The sequence below is a fragment of the Mirounga leonina genome, unplaced genomic scaffold (assembly GCF_011800145.1).
Source record: "Mirounga leonina isolate KUSES-001 unplaced genomic scaffold, KU_Mleo_1.0 Mir_129, whole genome shotgun sequence".
In the NCBI taxonomy this organism is placed as follows: Eukaryota; Metazoa; Chordata; class Mammalia; order Carnivora; family Phocidae; genus Mirounga; species Mirounga leonina.
The window spans coordinates 36,995,008-37,012,578 of NW_023270323.1; the positions used below are offsets into that span (position 1 = coordinate 36,995,008).

A 17,571-nucleotide genomic window follows, 5' to 3' on the forward strand; every position below is an offset into this window, starting at 1 on the left:
GAGTTAATTAGGTTAATGGGCTCCCTGTGGGTAGGGCATGCACAATCTTTTATAAGCTTGCCAGAATGAAAACCGTCACATAGTGATTGTAGATTTTAACTGGAATGGATGTGGGAAATGTCCAGGAGACATCCCCTGATTCAAATATGCCTTTTGCAGAGCTAAGAAAGAAGACAACACTCTGGGGCAATGACACAGAAAGAAATCTCTTCAAATCTCAGGATGACAATGGGTGTCTGGCCCTGACGAGGAGTTGACTGTATGGGCTTAGAGAAGGATTCCCAGCTCTGGCTACAAGGGGCTAGCTTGTATCAGACCAACTTTCCATCGAACACAACTAGAAAAGCTGGATAAGTACTTAAAAACCTGTTTAAAGGCACTGGAGTGTTACCAAGGTAGCCAGGACATAAGAGGCCAAGACCTTTGGGAGAAGAAAAACAAAACTGAGACAAATCATTATACTGCTTTTCCTTTCAAGCCATCTACTTATCTTGGGGCACCTGGGTGGCTCAATCGGTTAAGCGTCCAACTCTTGATTTTGGCTCAGGTCATGATCTCAGGGCTGTGAGATCAAGCTGTGCACTGGGCTCCATGCTGGGCATGGAGCCTGCTTAAGATTCTCTTTCTCCCTCTGCCCCTTCTTTCCCTCTCTCTCTCTCTCTAAAAAAAAAAAAGGACATTTACTGATCTTAAAGAGGCACAGGGCAAAACTGCTGAGAAGCCAAGCAGAAAGCAGCTGCTTAGAGGCACATAAAATGAGCAGACCAAAAAATACCAGAGCTGAGTACCAAATCAGTTTGGTCTCTCTTTGGATTAAGAAGGTCTGCCCTACTCTAACTGCCTATCAGAAGCAAAAGTAAGCCCCATAGAGGAAGATACCACCATCTACAGTATCTGTGCTTCTTTATACAAAATGTCCTGCATTCAATCAACAATACCAGGCATTTCAGGGCATAGATTCAAGGAAGAAACAGAGAATGAAAACAGGACCCAGAGATGACGAGTCATAGAATATGGTCTTTAAAATAACTGCGATGTGTATATTCGAAATTATAAAGATTATAAAATATTTTAACACATATCTCTCAGTAAGTCACAGAACAAGCAAAAAAAAAAAAGACAAAAAATAAGAATACATAAGATTTGAGTAACACAATTAACAAACTCAGCCTTACTAACCTATGTGGAATAGGTTGCCCCCAACAACTGTCACTACATATTCTTTTAAGGTACACATGAAACATTTACAGAAATTAACCACATGTGGGTCATAAAGGAACTTTCAAGATATTTCAACAAATAGAAACCACAGAGTACTTTTTTGAACTTACCATTCTGAAATAATATAGATGCACAGGAAATAGGAAAAACAGTAACTTTTTAAAAGCAAAATATAATTTACATATGGTAAAATAAGCTACTTTTAAGTGTATACTTCGATACATTTTGATAAAGGAATCCAATTGTGTAACCACCAACAAAATAAAAATATAGAGCATTTCCATCACTCCAGAAAGTTCCCTCATGCCCCTTTTTGTGAATTGCCACAACCCAAAGGCAGTCACTGTTCTCATTTCTATATTTCTATCACCAAAGATTAGTTCTGAACTTCATACAAATGGGCTCATATAGAATGTACTCTTTTCTATGAAAATACCACAACTTATAATATATTCTCCTGATGAATGGACATTTGGTAGTTTCCATTTAATATAACACTGCTATAAACATTCTTGTACAAACCTTTTTGTGAACATGTATTTCCATTTCTCTTGGATAAACACCTAGGAGTGGAACTGCTAGGTTACAGAGTTGATGAATGTTTAACTTTATAAGAAACTGCCAAACATTTTTCCAAAATGGCTGTATCATTTTATACTCCCATCAGTAACACATAGGAGTTCCAGTTTATACAGCCTCATCGACATTTGGTGTTGGCAGACTTTCAATTTGAGCCATTCTAGTGCGAGGTTTTGATTTGCAACTCCCTGGTGACTAATAGTTGTAGCTTTTTAAAAATCTTCTTTTATGCAGTGTCTGTTCTAAGACTTTTGTCCATTTTTTAAATTGTAGTTCTTACATTACTAACAGTTTTTATATTTTGATACCAGTCCTCTGTCAGATATACGTATTACATATTTTTTCTCCCAATCTGTGGTTTTCCTTTACGATGTCTGTCTTTTTGATGATCAGAAGTTTTTAATGTTGATGAACTCCAATTTATCATTTTTTCTTTATGTTTAGTGCTTTCAGTGTCCTTTAACAATCTTTGCTTAAAGTCTACTTAAAAGCCTAAAAATATTCTCCAGGAGTTCTGCAGTTTTAGCTTTATGATATATCTCAAATTGATTTTTGTTTGTGGCATAATGCAAAGGCAAGAGGTTTATTTTCCTCCCACTTGTTCTAGTAACACTTGTTGAAAAGACTTTCCCTCCCTAATTGAATTGTCATAGCACCCTCATCAATTAATTGACATACAGCATGGTATGTTTTCAATTAAGCTAGAAATCAATGTATAAGTGAAAACCAGTCCTCAAGTGTTTGACAATTAAGCAGTACATATCTAAATAACCAATAGGTCAGAGAAGAAATCACAATGGGAATTAGAAAAAATTTTTGATGTAAGTAATAGTGACATGATAAATTAAAAATGGTGAAATGTAGCTATGGTTATATTCAAAAAGTTTAGAAAGCAATCGTTTATCTATCTCAAGGAATTAGAGAAAGAAGAGAAATAAATCCAAAGAAAGAGGAAGTAAATAATAAAAAATAAGAGCAGAAATCATCAACGAACTTTAGAATAAGTAAAGAAAAGTCATCAAAGGCAAAAAGTTGGTTCTTTGAAAAGGACTAGTAATACTAATAAATCCTTCAGCAAACTCAAGAGCCAAAGCTGTTCATTCTCAACTCTATTACCTGAGTCTTCTTCCCACAACGCTATTTCAGAAAAAGTCTCCTCAGTTCCTCTGTTGTTGTTCCCAAAGACAAGCACAGGGTTTATTTTGCTCATGAAAGTTTTGCTTTTATTTTTTACAGAGAAACAACTACAGAATAACAGAAATAAACAGGGGGACATTGCAAAGTTCCCAGAATCTCAAATATGAGCTCTTTGCCAGCACCATTATGAGGTCAAAACAATATTGACCTAATATCTAACAAGACATCAGTCCCCAAGATGTGAAACTATCAATAAAACTATTTAAAATACTGATTTACATCCACTATTATTAAGAGTGAACTACATTCTTAGTGCATATTCTGCCTTAAAAGGGCAACAAACAACACAAAAAAGCCAATGTGAGTAGCAAGATATTTTAAAATTAAGTCTCCAGCCCTATAATCCAGCAATTCCATTACTAAGTATTTACCCAAAGGATAGAAAAATACTGATTCAAAGGGGTACATGCACCCCAATGTTTATAGCAGCATTAACAATAGCCAAATTATGGAAAAAGCCAAATGTCCATCGACTGATGAATGCATAAAGAATGCATAATACAGGGCGCCTGGGTGGCTCAGTTGGTTAAGTGACTGCCTTTGGCTCAGGTCATGATCCTGGAGTCCCAGGATCGAGTCCCATGTCGGGCTCCTTGCTCAGCAGGGGGTCTGCTTCTCCCTCTGACCCTCCCCCCTCTCGTGTGCTCTCTCTCTCATTCTCTCTCTCTCAAATAAATAAAATCTTTAAAAAAAAAAAAAGAATGCATAATACACACACACGCATGCACACACACAATGGAATATTACTCGGCCACCAAAAAGTATGAAATCTTGCCATTTGCAATGACATGATGGAGCTAGAGATATTATGCTAAGCGAAATAACTCAGAGAAAGACACAAACCATATGATCTCACTCATATGAGCAATTTAAGAAACAAAACAGATGAACATAGGGGAAGGAAAAAAAACAGAGGGAAGCAAATCATAAGAGACTCTTAACTACAGAAAACAAGATGAGGGTTGCTGGAGGGAGGTGGGGGGATGGGCTAAATGGGTGATGGGAATTAAGGAGCACTTGTTGTGATGAGCACTGGGTGATGTATGGAAGTGATGAATCACTAAATTCTACACCCGAAGCCAATATTACTCTACATGTTAACCTGCTAGAATTTAAATAAAACTTGAAATAAGAAAAATAAAATAATAAAATCACATTAAGTCTCCAGAATGTGAATATAAATCTCTATATGTTGACACTCAATACAATAAACAGTAATAAGTATTTTCAAACAAAAGATAAAAGGCCACACATCATCTGTGAAATATTCTGCCACTGTGAAAAATGATTTAAATAATATACCAAAATCAACCACTTGTATTAGTAATTTATGGATAATTACATAATGCACAGATAAAATATGGCAATCAAATTCATTCCTTAGTCAACAGTTAAAGAAAATGTTGGTGGAGATCTAAGGAAATAAATATTCAAAAATTACTCACCATGCAAAATTTATCATACTATTCATGAAAGTACACGTTTCTGTCTCAATAATGAAAGACATAAAGAACTACTTTTTTAGTAAACCACTAAAGAAATGAGTACCATGGAAGAAATATATGTTCTAATAACAAATGACTTCTTTAATAAAAACAATGTTTTATGGAGCACATATACGCACCGAGTGGAGTGAAGAAAGGAGTCCTGGAAAAGTTAATACCACACATGAAATGCACTCATTGCCTCACTCACAGGCAAGCTATTACTGAAAAGAAGTTGAATCTAGACGAGCACCAAGAATGTCACTGGCATCGTTAATTTGGTAGAGTCATTATAAAACCTTGTAATAACATGGGGAGTGATCACGACAATTTTTTATACTGGAGACACAGTGGTTGCTTGGTTATTGCCATTCTCCTGCACCAAGAAGAGTTGTCAAATTTTAAGTTGCCTCACATTTTTTCTTTTACAAATAGACAAGTGTTCTAAAATTTCATACTGCTTCAGTGATGCCAACTATCAGCTATATACTTCAGAAGAGATATTTTTGATGTAAAAAAAAAAGCATGTCTAATATTTTTTTCAAAAATAATTCCGTAATAGCAATTCTGCTCATAGCCAGTTGTTATTTACTTTTCTGATAAAGTTGATGCTTTAACAGTAAGTAATAATTACTTTTCAAGGAAATTCATTCTATGGAAATAATATTTTGAAAATGGGTGTTTGGAGAGGTTTTTATCGGGTGATTTTGTTGTTGTTGAAAATGATGAAAGCATCACCTAGGAGTCATCCTTGAATTCTCTCTCACATTTCCCACAACTAATGTCAGCAAATCTCGCTTGGTCTACCTTCCAAATATGTTAAGAACACAATTCTCACTGTCTATAACGCTACCATGCTAGTCCCAACCAAAACCACCTCATCCCAGATTAACACTACAGCTTCCCAGGTGACCTCCTTGCAAATACTCTTCTCGCCCAAATCCTGCACCACACCACTGCCCCCAGCAGCCAGTCACCTTATTAACACCTAAGTCAAATCACACCATTCATTTGCCCCAAGTCATCTAATGATTTCCTATATGTCTCAGCATAAAGCCAAATTCCCTACAATGGCCTACAAGTCATTACGTGATTTCATCATGACCTCACTGACACCATTTCCTAGTACCCTTGTCTTTACTAATTCCACTCAAGCCCCAGTGGTGCTATGCCTCAGAAGCCAGGCACACTTTGCCTCAGGGCTTTCCACTGGCTGTTCCCTTTGCCTGGAATATGTTCCCAGATATCTTCCCTCACTTCCTTCAAGTCTTTGCTTAAAGATCACTTCTCCACAAGGCCTTCCCTGGCCTCCCTATCTAAAATAGCAATGACTCCCAACACTCCCCATTCCCCTTCCTTGCTTTTTCTCTTTAATGGTCTCATGATCTAACATATTTTAACTATACTTTTTTATCAGCTTATTGCCTATCTCCCTCTCTCACTGAATGAGGTCAGGAATTTTTGGTCTGTTGTGTGCTTACTGTTTTAGTCTAGTACGATGCCTAGCATTAATACTTGAATATGTGAACGCTGAAAGAACAAGTAGTCAGTAAAAACCTTCATATCTGCACACTTTAAAAGTTTGGAAACCGAATTTTTCTAAATCTTCCAAATGAATTTTTTTTAAAAGATTTTATTTATTTATTTGAGAGAGAGAATGAGATAGAGAGAGCATGAGAGGGGGGAAGGTCAGAGGGAGAAGCAGACTCCCTGCTCAGCAGGGAGCCTGATGTGGGACTCGATCCTGGGACTCCAGGATCATGACCTGAGCCGAAGGCAGTCGCTTAACCAACTGAGCCACCCAGGCGCCCTTCCAAATGAATTTTAATGAGTTTTGAACTCTTTGCTAGAAACATAAAAATGCAATACCTTAATAATAATTAGCAAAAATAACTGAATAACATGGGAAAATAAAACTTATTACTGAATTGAAACAAAAATTTTGGCATAGCTGGTAGATATGACTGAAAAACATGTATTATGATTTACCAAGTGCAACCAATAATGTCATTCTTCTATTTGGATCAGCATCTCTTTGTGAATTATCTTTTTTAGCTACTTAAATAATGAAAATAAAATGAACTTATTACCATACCATCAAATGTCTATGTCACATAGTTTTAAACCAAAACAAAACAAAGCAACAAATAATGACATATTCAATGAATGTGCTCTCATGGAGCAAAGGGAATTTTTTATACTACTAATCAATAAAATAAAAATTTAAATAGTTTATTCTTATCTCACCCTTTAAAAATGTCAATTTTGTAAATGTTTTATGGTATTCAAAATATCGTATGTTCAACATTTATAAACAAGCAAACAACCCTGGGGGGAAAAATCTTCATTTACAGCTTGGAAACCACTGTGCTAAAGACTTGGGAAGGAGGGAAGAGGCATATCTTGTTCCAGTTGATAGAAACATAAAAACTATCCAATAATTACCACAGTGTGATAAGTATTATGATGCCCTCCTCTGCAGCTCTGTCCCTCATGACTCCCTAAATGACTCAAACTTTACAAAGTTCATGCTCCAGCAACAGCTAACTTCTGGTAATTTCCCATACACAATTCTTGATTCTGGACCCCTTCGCTTCAATCTAGGGTTGCCAGGTAAAATACAGGATGCCATTTTCTGGGTGGCTAGGAACAAAAATAATTATTAACATGGATTTCCCTAAGAAAGCAGCAAAAGAGCAAGAAAGGAAGAAAAGACACTCAAAAATTTTTTCTTTCTCTCAACTCTTTATCCTCCTTTTAGTGGCAAGTGAGAACTAAGTTTAAATGAAATCATTAAGCAAAACTTTCTAGAGGACCTCCCCCAACCTACCAAGGGCTGAAATGAATTCATCCTTTCTCCTAAAGAAGTCCCCTTCTTTCACAGGGCTCCAGGACCTGGGCATCGACCAGTGATGCCAATACCTGTGCTGCTTAGGCTTCAGGAGCCCAGCTCAAATCTCATGATGTTTATAATTCTCGTTAGTCAATTGGGATGGCATTTGATATTCACCATTACCCCAACATTATTTGTGAAATATATCTCATTCTAAAGAAAGCACTCGCTTTATGTACAGTCGATTCTCATTATTTACAGTAGGTATGCTCTGTTAAGTTGCCATGGACACTGAATTAGTGACCATGGAACCACTGCTCCTGGGAGAAATATACGGCTAAGTTCCTGAGAGCCTCTGGCCACATTTTGATCAAGCAATCAATATATACACATAATCTTATTTCATGTGAGCTCCTATTTAAAGACATCTTATTTGGGGCACCTGAGTGGCTCAGTTGGTTAAGCATCTGCCTTTGGCTCAGGTCATGATCCCAGGGTCCTGGGATCGAGCCCCACATCAGGCTCCCTGCTCAGCGGGAAGCCTACTTCTCCCTCTCCTGCTCACCCTGTTTGTGCTCTCTCGCGCTCTCTCTGTTAAATAAATAAATAAAAATCCTTAAAAAAAAAAAAAAAACAAAGACATCTTATTTAATATATATTGTTGATCTGTTAAGACTGAACTCCTGGCCAACAGCACTATAACTCATGCCTGAATGAAGCTTATCTAACACACAGATTTCTCTGTAAAGTACACCACAGCCTTCTTGCACTCGGGAAACACTAAACAGCACATTGGCACTATGCGTGGGGGCCATTTTAAAAACAGTGCAATCACCACCAACAACCAAAACCCACAAAAATGCAAAAAACCATGGTACTGAATTGACCACGAAAAGGATACCTCTTTATAATATGGGAGCTGAAACCAGAAGGCAGACAATTGCCTTGTTTGATCTCAGCTGGGAACATGCACACCAGGTAACTAAAATTTTTCACTGATCTATGCATGTCTGCAAATGACCACTAAAGTGCCCCAAGTATTGATTTTAGGGTTACAAATAAATTTTAGCTAGCAGGTAAATTGGCAAATACAGAATCCATGAATAATGAGTATTGACTGCATTGTATGTATGGTTCCAGGTCCAAAATCTGGTTTTCCTCTCTTAAATTTCTTCCCATTTAGACAAAAGGAGCCTGGTGAAACTCCATTAAATGTTATGACTCCCAGCTCAACTACACTAGCTCCATGGAAGCCCACTTACTGTTGAGGTAGCAAGCTACAACTTGTCCTATGCTGAACACTCAGGTTTGGAACCCTAGTCCGATCTCTATTCATTTCCTTTCTCATTATCTTCAGGAGGAACTTTGCAGAATACTTGAAATGTTAACAGTTTGTGAATCAAGAATAACTACATCTGGGGCTCTTTTTCAGATACAACAACAAAATCAGCAATAATGAGGCAATATAGGTTTGGTATCACACCCTGGGGACTGATGGGGAAGAGGTAGAGGGAAGAGCAATGGGATCCTTCAGTGGGCCCAGAGTAGGTATATCCAGGTAAATTCCTCTGAACAAGTTGACAAATAGACTTTTTCCTTTTGTCTTGGCCACAAATAGGATATTCCCCAGCCCCTGCTGTCTGTGGGGGTCCACCCTAAAACAAGTGCTAAGAGTCAGATGCTTGTAGTTCAAGCTATCAGTCCAGCAGTGAGGAAGACCAGGGGCCAGGACCACATCTCCAGGATTCATTTACTTCTACAAGTCATGATGCCTATGACTTGTCACTTGAGAACAGACTGTAACAGAGAAACTACAGCTGAATTACTCAGAAAGTTTCTGCCTGGGAGTAGTAACTGTGCTGCTGGTTTGGGCCAGGTGGAATTCGATTTCTACTTGGGCAGCTTCCACTCTGCATGCAGATACAACCCAGTCACTCTGAGCAGTGTATTCTCGACCCATTCTCCAATAGCAATTGGCAAGAGAAGCTGTGACTCAATAGCCAAACTATGGAAAGGGCCCAGATGTCCATCAACAGATGAATGGATAAAGATGTGGTGTATATATATGCAATGGAATATTATGCAGCCACCAAAAAAAATGAAACCTTGACATTTGCTATGATGTGGATGGAACTAAAGGGTATTATGCTAAAAGAAATAAGTCAATCAAAGAAAGACAATTTTCATATGATCTCACTGATATATAGAATTTGAGAAACAAGGCAGAGGTCTTAAGGGGAAGAGAGAAAAAAATGAAACAAGATGAAATCAGAGAGAGAGACAAACCATAAGAGACTCTTAATCTCAGGAAACAAACTGAGAGTTGCTGGAGTGGAGGGGGTGGGAGGGATGGGGTGGCTGGGTGATGGACACTGGGGAGGGTATGTGCTATGGTGAGCGCTGTGAATTGTGTAAGACTGATGAATCACAGACCTGTACCCCTGAAACAATACACTATACGTTAATAACTTTAAAAAAGGGAGAGAGAAGCTGTGACTCCAGTTTGGGTGGCTCAGAGTGGACAGCAGGACCCGCCTTGTGGTACTCTTCTCCTTCTCCTTCTTCAAGGCCTTCAATTTGACAGCACAGTTTGGTAGGAATATCCAGACTTTGGGCCAAGAACCCCAAATTCCAGTTTTGGCTGGATATGAAATTATATTGCAAGGCTGGAGGGAAAAGGATATAAATTACTTCCTTCCCTTTCTTCTCTACATGCATGCACTAGCAAGAGGAGAACAGAAATTCTGCTCCTTCACCTCCCGCCTTCCTCTGCCTCTTATGTTCCACCAGAACTTCTGGGAATGTGTAGGTGCAAGAGATCTGCCCAACACTGTGTGGTTGGAGCTATAAAAGAGGGAAATCTAAAGCCATGAGCACATGGAAACATCTCCACAGATGCTTTATCCATAGAGTCAGGCTGAAGGGTTGAAATCTAACCCCCTTCCAGATCTTAGAATTTTCTACTGTTCCTCTGCACAGAAGATATTCTTAGCCAAACTACAAGTTTTAGTAATCTGAAAGGTTGCCGCTAGTATTAATTTTCATTTCTCATCTTCTTTTCACTATTAAATTTCAGAGGCAAGTGGTCTATACCTTTTATCTCCATCATCTCAGCAGTGTTCTCTCCTTAACCCTCCAAATCATTCCTGATCCTGCCAATCTAACTGCACTTCTGAAAGTCAACAATGACCTGTGACTCCCAAATAAAAGCCTTTGCTTACTTCCTATGTTTCCTGACACTCAACACTCTCTCATCTGCAGCCCCCTATTATACGACGCTAACTGGACACTATTTAAAATTTTGTTTCTTTAGTTTCCTTGATAACTGTATCTTCCTCATTGCTTCTAACTCTACATATTTTTCCCCCTCTCTCTGATAAATGTTCAAAGCAAAGCAAGTATCTATTTCTTACCAGCTGTAATGACAACACAGTTTTTTCTAAGACTAACACCGTTGTTCGCTTACTCATTCGCCGTTATTCTCCATGCCTGGTTAGTTTATTAAAAATCTTGTTTTTTTTCCTTGAATGTCTCTTTATTCTCTCTGTCCCCATCCTAATCCAGGCTCTCATCTATTCATGCCTGACTGGCTGCAATATCGTACTATTTAGTTAGTCAGCCTCTGCTCTATGCGCTAAATATTATTGCCAGATTAGTTCGGGAAATTCTTCTTGCATTAAGTTACTCCCTTCCTATAAAACATGCAATGACTCCCTGTTACTCACAGAATAAATTTCTAGTTTGTCATTCAAGACCTCCCTGCTAAACCTGGCCCCACTTAACCCATCTAACCCCTTCCTATTACTTACACCTACCACCCGCTATCACAAATTGCCTACTCTGGGCAAATCAGAGTCCTTGTATCCCACAAGTATCCATGATGAGTCTCAAATCCAAGCCTTCCTTACTTTCAATGACCAACATAGAAAAAAATGTGATTTTTCCTGGACCTTCCAATTAACATTCCCACCACCACTGTGATTCAAGATCACCACTCCCAACAGAGCAACAGCATATGCATAAGACCCACAAAGAGCCTCACTCTTCATGGCTAATTGGATTCCACCAGGAACCACCATTCCACTCAAACCAGAAACCATGTGAGAGACGAAGGGTCCTCTATGTTTGTAATGTTGGCATCAGGAGGTTATCCCATTACGGAGGGTGGAGGAGGAAGAAGAATAGGGGGAAGGGAGGGGTTTTTGTTCTGCTGTTCAGTGAAAGTACAAACAGAAGCCGAGTATCAGAGACTGAACTCATTCAATTCTTTGCAGTAAAGTAGCTCACCAGATACATACTTCTGCTGGTTGTCCGAATTACAGATGAGTAAACTAATCTATGGCTTTCTTTTCAACTTCTCAAAGGTAACTGTTTATAAGCACATCTTAGGAAATAAACTGCACCTCCCTGAGAGTTGGAGAATAAATGGCTATTAATTTCCTATATTTTTAGAGAAAAACCTAGGGTTCAGGCATGAAAGGATGAGTCTGGTAGGGGGTCATGAACCAGTACACCTGTTCACCAACTCTGGAAGGTACAGCTCTGAGCAGACAGCCAATGCTCCTTCCCTTCGAGAGTACAGGCACACCCTGTCCTCCTGCCCTTTACTTGACAAAGGCTGCAGTTTTTACAAATCGAAGGTTTGTGGCAACCCCGTGTCGAGCGAGACTATCAGTGCCATTTATCCAAAACTTCGTGTCTATCACATTATGGTCATCCTCGCAATTCAAACTTTTTCATTATTATTATCTTTGTTACGGTGACCCGTGGTCAGTGATCTGTAATCTTAGTACTGTAACTGTCCCCCTTAGGGGGCCATGAGCTGTGCCCTTAGAAGATGACGAACTTAATAGATAAATGTCGTGTGTGTTCTGATCACTCCACCAACCGGTTGTGCCCCCAACTCTCTCCCTCTCCTGGGGCCTCCCTAGTCCCTGAGACACAATACTTGAAATGAGGCCAATTAATAAGCCTACACTGGCCTCTAAGCGTTCAAGTGAAAGGAAGGGTCACATGACTCTCACTTTAAATCAAACGCTACAAACGATGAAGTTTAGTGAGGAAGGCGTGCCAAAAGCCAAAGGCTGAAACATAAGGCTTCCTGCACCAAATAGCCAAGATGTGAATGCAAAGGAAAAGTTCTTGAAGGAAATTAAAAGTACTACTCCAGTGAACACACAAACGGTAAGAAAGCAGAACAGCCTTCTTGCTGATATAGAGAAAGTTTTAGTGGTCAGGATAAAAGATCAAACCAGCCACATTCCCTTAAGCCAAAGCCTAATCTAGTCCAAGGCCCTGACTCTTACTCTGTGAAGGCTGAGAGAGGTGAAGAAGGCGCAGAAGAAAAGTGTGAAGCTAGCAGAGGTTGGTTCATGAGGTTTAAGGAAAGAAGCCGTCTCCGTAACATAAAGTGCAAGGTGAAGCAGCAAGTGCTGATGGAGAAGCTGCAGCAAGTTTCCCAGAAGATCCAGCTAAGATCATTCATAAAGGTGGCTACACTAAACAACAGATTTTCAGCGTAGACAAACAGCCTTCTATTGGAAGGAGATGCCAATTAGGACTCTCCTGGCTGGAGAGGAGAAGTCAATGCCTGGCTCCAAACCTTCAAAGGATAGGCTGACCCTTGCCAGAGGCTAATGCAGCTGCTGACTTTAGGTTGAAGCTAATGCTCACCATTCTGAAAATCCTAGGGTCCTTAAGAATTATGCTAAACAGGGCGCCTGGGAGGCTCAGTCGGTTAAGTGACTGCCTTCGGCTCGGGTCATGATCTCAGGGTCCTGGGATCGAGGCCTGCATCGGGTTCCCTGCTCAGCAGGAAGCCTGTTTCTCCCTCTCCCGCTCCCCCTGCTTGTGTTCCCTCTCTCGCTGTGTCTGTTTCTGTCAAATAAATAAATAAAATCTTTAATAAAAAAAAGAATTATGCTAAATCTACTGTCTCTGCTCTAGAAATGGTACAACAAAGCCTAGATAACAGCACATCTGTTTACAACATGGTTTACTGACTATTTTAAGCCCACTCTTAAGACTACTGCTCAGGAAAAAAAAATGTCTTTTAATATGACTGCTCATTGACAATGTACCTGGTCACCCAAGATCTCTGATGGAGATGGACAATGAGATTAATGTTGTTTTCATGCCTGCTAACACAAATCCATTCTGCAGTCCATGGATCAAAGAGTCATTTCTACTTTCAAGTCTTATTATTTAAGAAATACACTTCATAAAAAAAAGAGATACATTTCATAAAGTTGTAGTTCTCATAGACAGTGATTCTTCTGATGGATCTGGGCAAAGTGGAGCCTGAAGATGTAACTGAATTGCTGTCATCTCATTATAAAAACTTTTTTTAAAGAATGTGATTTGTTGGGTGCCTGGGTGGCTCAGTTGGTTAACTGTCTGCCTTCAGCTCAGGTCATGATCTCAGGGTCCTGGGATCAAGTCCCACATAAGGCTCTCTGTTCTCTGTTCCATGGGGCATCTGCTTCTCCCTCTACCCCTCTCCCCTGCTTGTGCTCTCTCTCTCTCAAACAAATAAATAAAATCTTTTTTTAAAAAAGAATGTGATTGGCGCCTGGGTGGCTCAGTTGGTTAAGCGACTGCCTTCGGCTCAGGTCATGATCCTGGAGTCCCGGGATTGAGTCCCGCATCGGACTCCCTGCTCAGCAGGGAGTCTGCTTCTCCCTCTGACCCTCCCCCCCTCATGTGCTCTCTCTCTCTCTCTCAAATAAATAAATAAAATCTTAAAAAAAAAAAAAAAAAACGTGATTTGTTTTATGTGCTGGTTTATAAGGTCAATTGTTGAAATGCTGATGGTCTTTTCCTACAGAAACTATTTGACAAATGATTGTTAGGTTTTCAGGCTAGCTCTCACATCTAATTATCCATGTATGTGAAGGATCCAAAGTCTTTCTGTGTTCCTGAATCCCCTTGATCTAAAGGAAGGCCAGGAAGGGATGGTTCCAGTTTCTTCTGGGTCTTTCCAGGGATCCCTTGCATATACAACCACATATGTATACGTCCTCACCCTTTCTCCTCTCCTTTTTCTTAACATAAAAATCAGATATACTACATACCATCCTTCACATTTGTTGACCCTTAACAAGATATGTTAGTGATTACTGCATATCAGTGCAATAGATCAACCATGTTCTTTTTAATAGCTCTATGGATATAATATGAATTACTTTTATTTAAAAATTAAAAGTTTATAAATATATACATAATTTCATTGTCTAAAGTAAATTTAAAATTTCCTTTTTTCATCATAAAAGCAGTTAGTAACAACAATCACCACAAAAGGCAAATCAAGAAGTGAAAAAAATTATCCACAGTGTCACTAAAACTATGTTGGTATAGTTCTTTCAAGACAATATTCTTAAAGTCTGGTGGATGGAGTGTTTATACCACAATCATCAAACATGCTGTCAAATAGGCAGATTCTAGGGCACCGTCCCACACTTATTAAATCAGAAATTCTGGGGCATCTGGGTGTTCAGACGGTTAAGTGTCTGCCTTCGGCTCAGGTCATAATCTCCAGGTCATGGGATCAAGCCCCACATCGGGCTCCCAGCTCAGCAAGGAGTCTGCTTCTCCCTCTACCCATCCCCTCACTCATGCTCTCTCTCTCTCTCAAATAAATAAAATCTTAAAAAAAAAAAAAAAGAAATTCTGAGTATGGGGCCTTAGCCTTACAAGATTTATAACTGAAGTTTGACAACCATTACTTGAAGGCCCTTTTCTCTACCTTAAAAAAAAGTTTTACAAAGAAAAAAAAGAGACAAACAAGAAACCAAATTCTTAAAAAGAGAGAACAAACTGGTGGTTCCCAGAAAGGAGGTGGGTGGGGGATGGGTGAAATAGGTGAAGGGGATTAAGAGGACACATATCGTGAATCAGCACTGAGTAATGTACAGAGTTGTTGATATATTGTACACCTGAAACTAACATAACACTGTATGTTAACTATACTGGAATTAAATTTTTTAATTTTAAAAATTAAAAAAAAGTTGTAGTTATAGTTTACATGCATTACTGTATTCCCACTCTTTTTTTTTTAAGGGTTATTTATTTGAGAGAGAAGGAGAGAAAGCGCGAGTGAGCGCACACACATGAGGGGCAGAGGGAGAGGCAGAATATCTCAGGCAGACTCTGCGCGCAGCACAAAGCCCCCCACGGAACTTGATTCATGACCCTGAGATCATGATCTGAGCTGAAACCAAGAGTCAGATGTCTAACTGGCTGAGCCACCCAGGCACCCCCCAACTTTTTTCAATTTGTAAAGCTAATGTTTTATGATAAGCATCTTTCCATGTTACTAAATTGTCTTCACTATCATCATTTTAAGGGCCCACATAAATACTCCATTGAATAAGCACTTCTTAATTTACTTATTTTTTCATTTTTTGTTAGACATTTAGAATCATTCAAATTTCACCTTCACAATTCTTTTTTCACTAGGTGCCCACCTAATACAACTTTACTTTCATTTAAGCCATGTTTATTGAAGCCCAACAAGTCCAAGTCTCACTAGGGACAACTAAGATGAGGAATTCAAGACTCTAGACCTGTTGAGTTTAAAATCTAGTATAGACAGTTTACAATCTAGAAACAATCAGCCAAAGTTCTCTTTAATTTGTTGGTCTTGGTAGGGGGTTGAGTTTTAATACCTCTAAGATAGTTACTCTTTTTTTTTTTTTTTAAAGATTTTATTTATTTATTCATGAGAGATAGAGAGAAAGGCAGAGGGAGAAGCAGGCTCCCCGCAGAGCGGGGAGCCCGATGCGGGACTCGATCCCAGGACCCTGGGATCATGACCTGAGCTGAAGGCAGACGCTTAACCGAATGAGCCACCCAGGCGTCCCTAAGATAGCTACTCTTATGATTTCTATTTTACAAATGAAGAAACTGAAGCTTAGGGTGATCAAGCAGCTTGCCCAGCATCACAAAGTGGAAGAACTGAGATTTGTACCTGAACAGTATGATTCTAAGGCAGAGATCAGCAAACTTTTTCTATAAAGGGCCAGACGGTATGTATTTTAGGCTCTGGGATCAAATGGTCACTGATGCAAGTATTCAACTCTGCTATTACAGAGTAAAAGTACCCAACAATACTTTTATGAATGGGCATGGCTATCTTCCAATGAAATTTACTTGCAAAAACAAGCTCCTGCTCTAAGGCATATATTTTTACCTCCATGCTATTATGCTGTTTCATCCAGCCAGTCTGATATATTGAGCATGCTAGGTACATACAAGGTGGTGAAATTTATAAAATGAGTCTGCTCTCAAAAAGTTTGAAGATGAGAAAAAGATAATATGACTTTGAGTAAGACATTTAACCTCTGTCAATGACTCAATTTTAAAGCTACAAATATTGTTAAATAATATTTTCCCTTATACAATATGGATGTTGTGAAAATTAATGAGACAGTTTATATATATTATCATTTACTCGGCTGTCATCTTTTTTTTTTTTTTTTGCTTTTTAAAAAATTTTATTATGTTAATCACCATACATTACACCATTAGTTTTTGATGATAGTGTTCCATGACTCATTGTTTGCGTATAACACCCAGTGCTCCATTCAGTACGTGCCCTCTTTAATGTCACTTTTTAATGTTAAACTGATGCTTGGTCTTTATCAGTCCCAAAGGAGATGAGTAAATAAATCAATCTGTTCTTTGCTCACATAGGAATCCCTGTATGTTAATAACTAGAAAATTTTATCTGATTTAATTGCCACATACTTTATTTTTATAAAGCACTTTTAAAACTTAGGTGGCTCAGTTGGTTGGGTGTCTGCCTTCGGCTCAGGTTACAGTCTCAGGGTCCTGGGATCCAGCTCCAAGTCGGGTTCCCTGCTCAGTGGGGAGTCTGCTTCTCCCTCTCCCTCTGCTCCTCCCGTCCCCCCACTCGTGCTATCTTTCTCAAATAAATAAATGAAAATAAAATAAAATAAAATTTATGTTACATTACATTTTCTCTTGGGGCCAAAGAACTTTTATATTTTCATTTTTTTAACATGATGGGAAAGAAAAAAATCTGTATAATTCAGAAACACTGCACTATGCCCTCAGCAAATTACACATCCACAGTATCTTCCTGTTATTTAGGTTTTCTGAGTTATAAAAATTCTCTGAGTGTATCTCATGGGCATTTTGACACTCATGGAGCGTCTGTAAAAAAACAGGCAGGAAGAATCAGACATTTACTTTTAGGGAGTAAAGAAGATAATTTTTAAATCGTTCAAACAATTA

At 38.8% G+C, this 17,571-nt stretch overlaps 1 protein-coding gene across 1 annotated transcript in view; it reads right to left on the reverse strand.

Annotated features, from left to right (window-relative positions):
* Positions 1-17,571, reverse strand: part of CRACD (capping protein inhibiting regulator of actin dynamics) — a 250,404-nt gene that overhangs the window by 127,946 nt on the left and 104,887 nt on the right. The gene's annotated exons all lie outside the window — the stretch shown is intronic.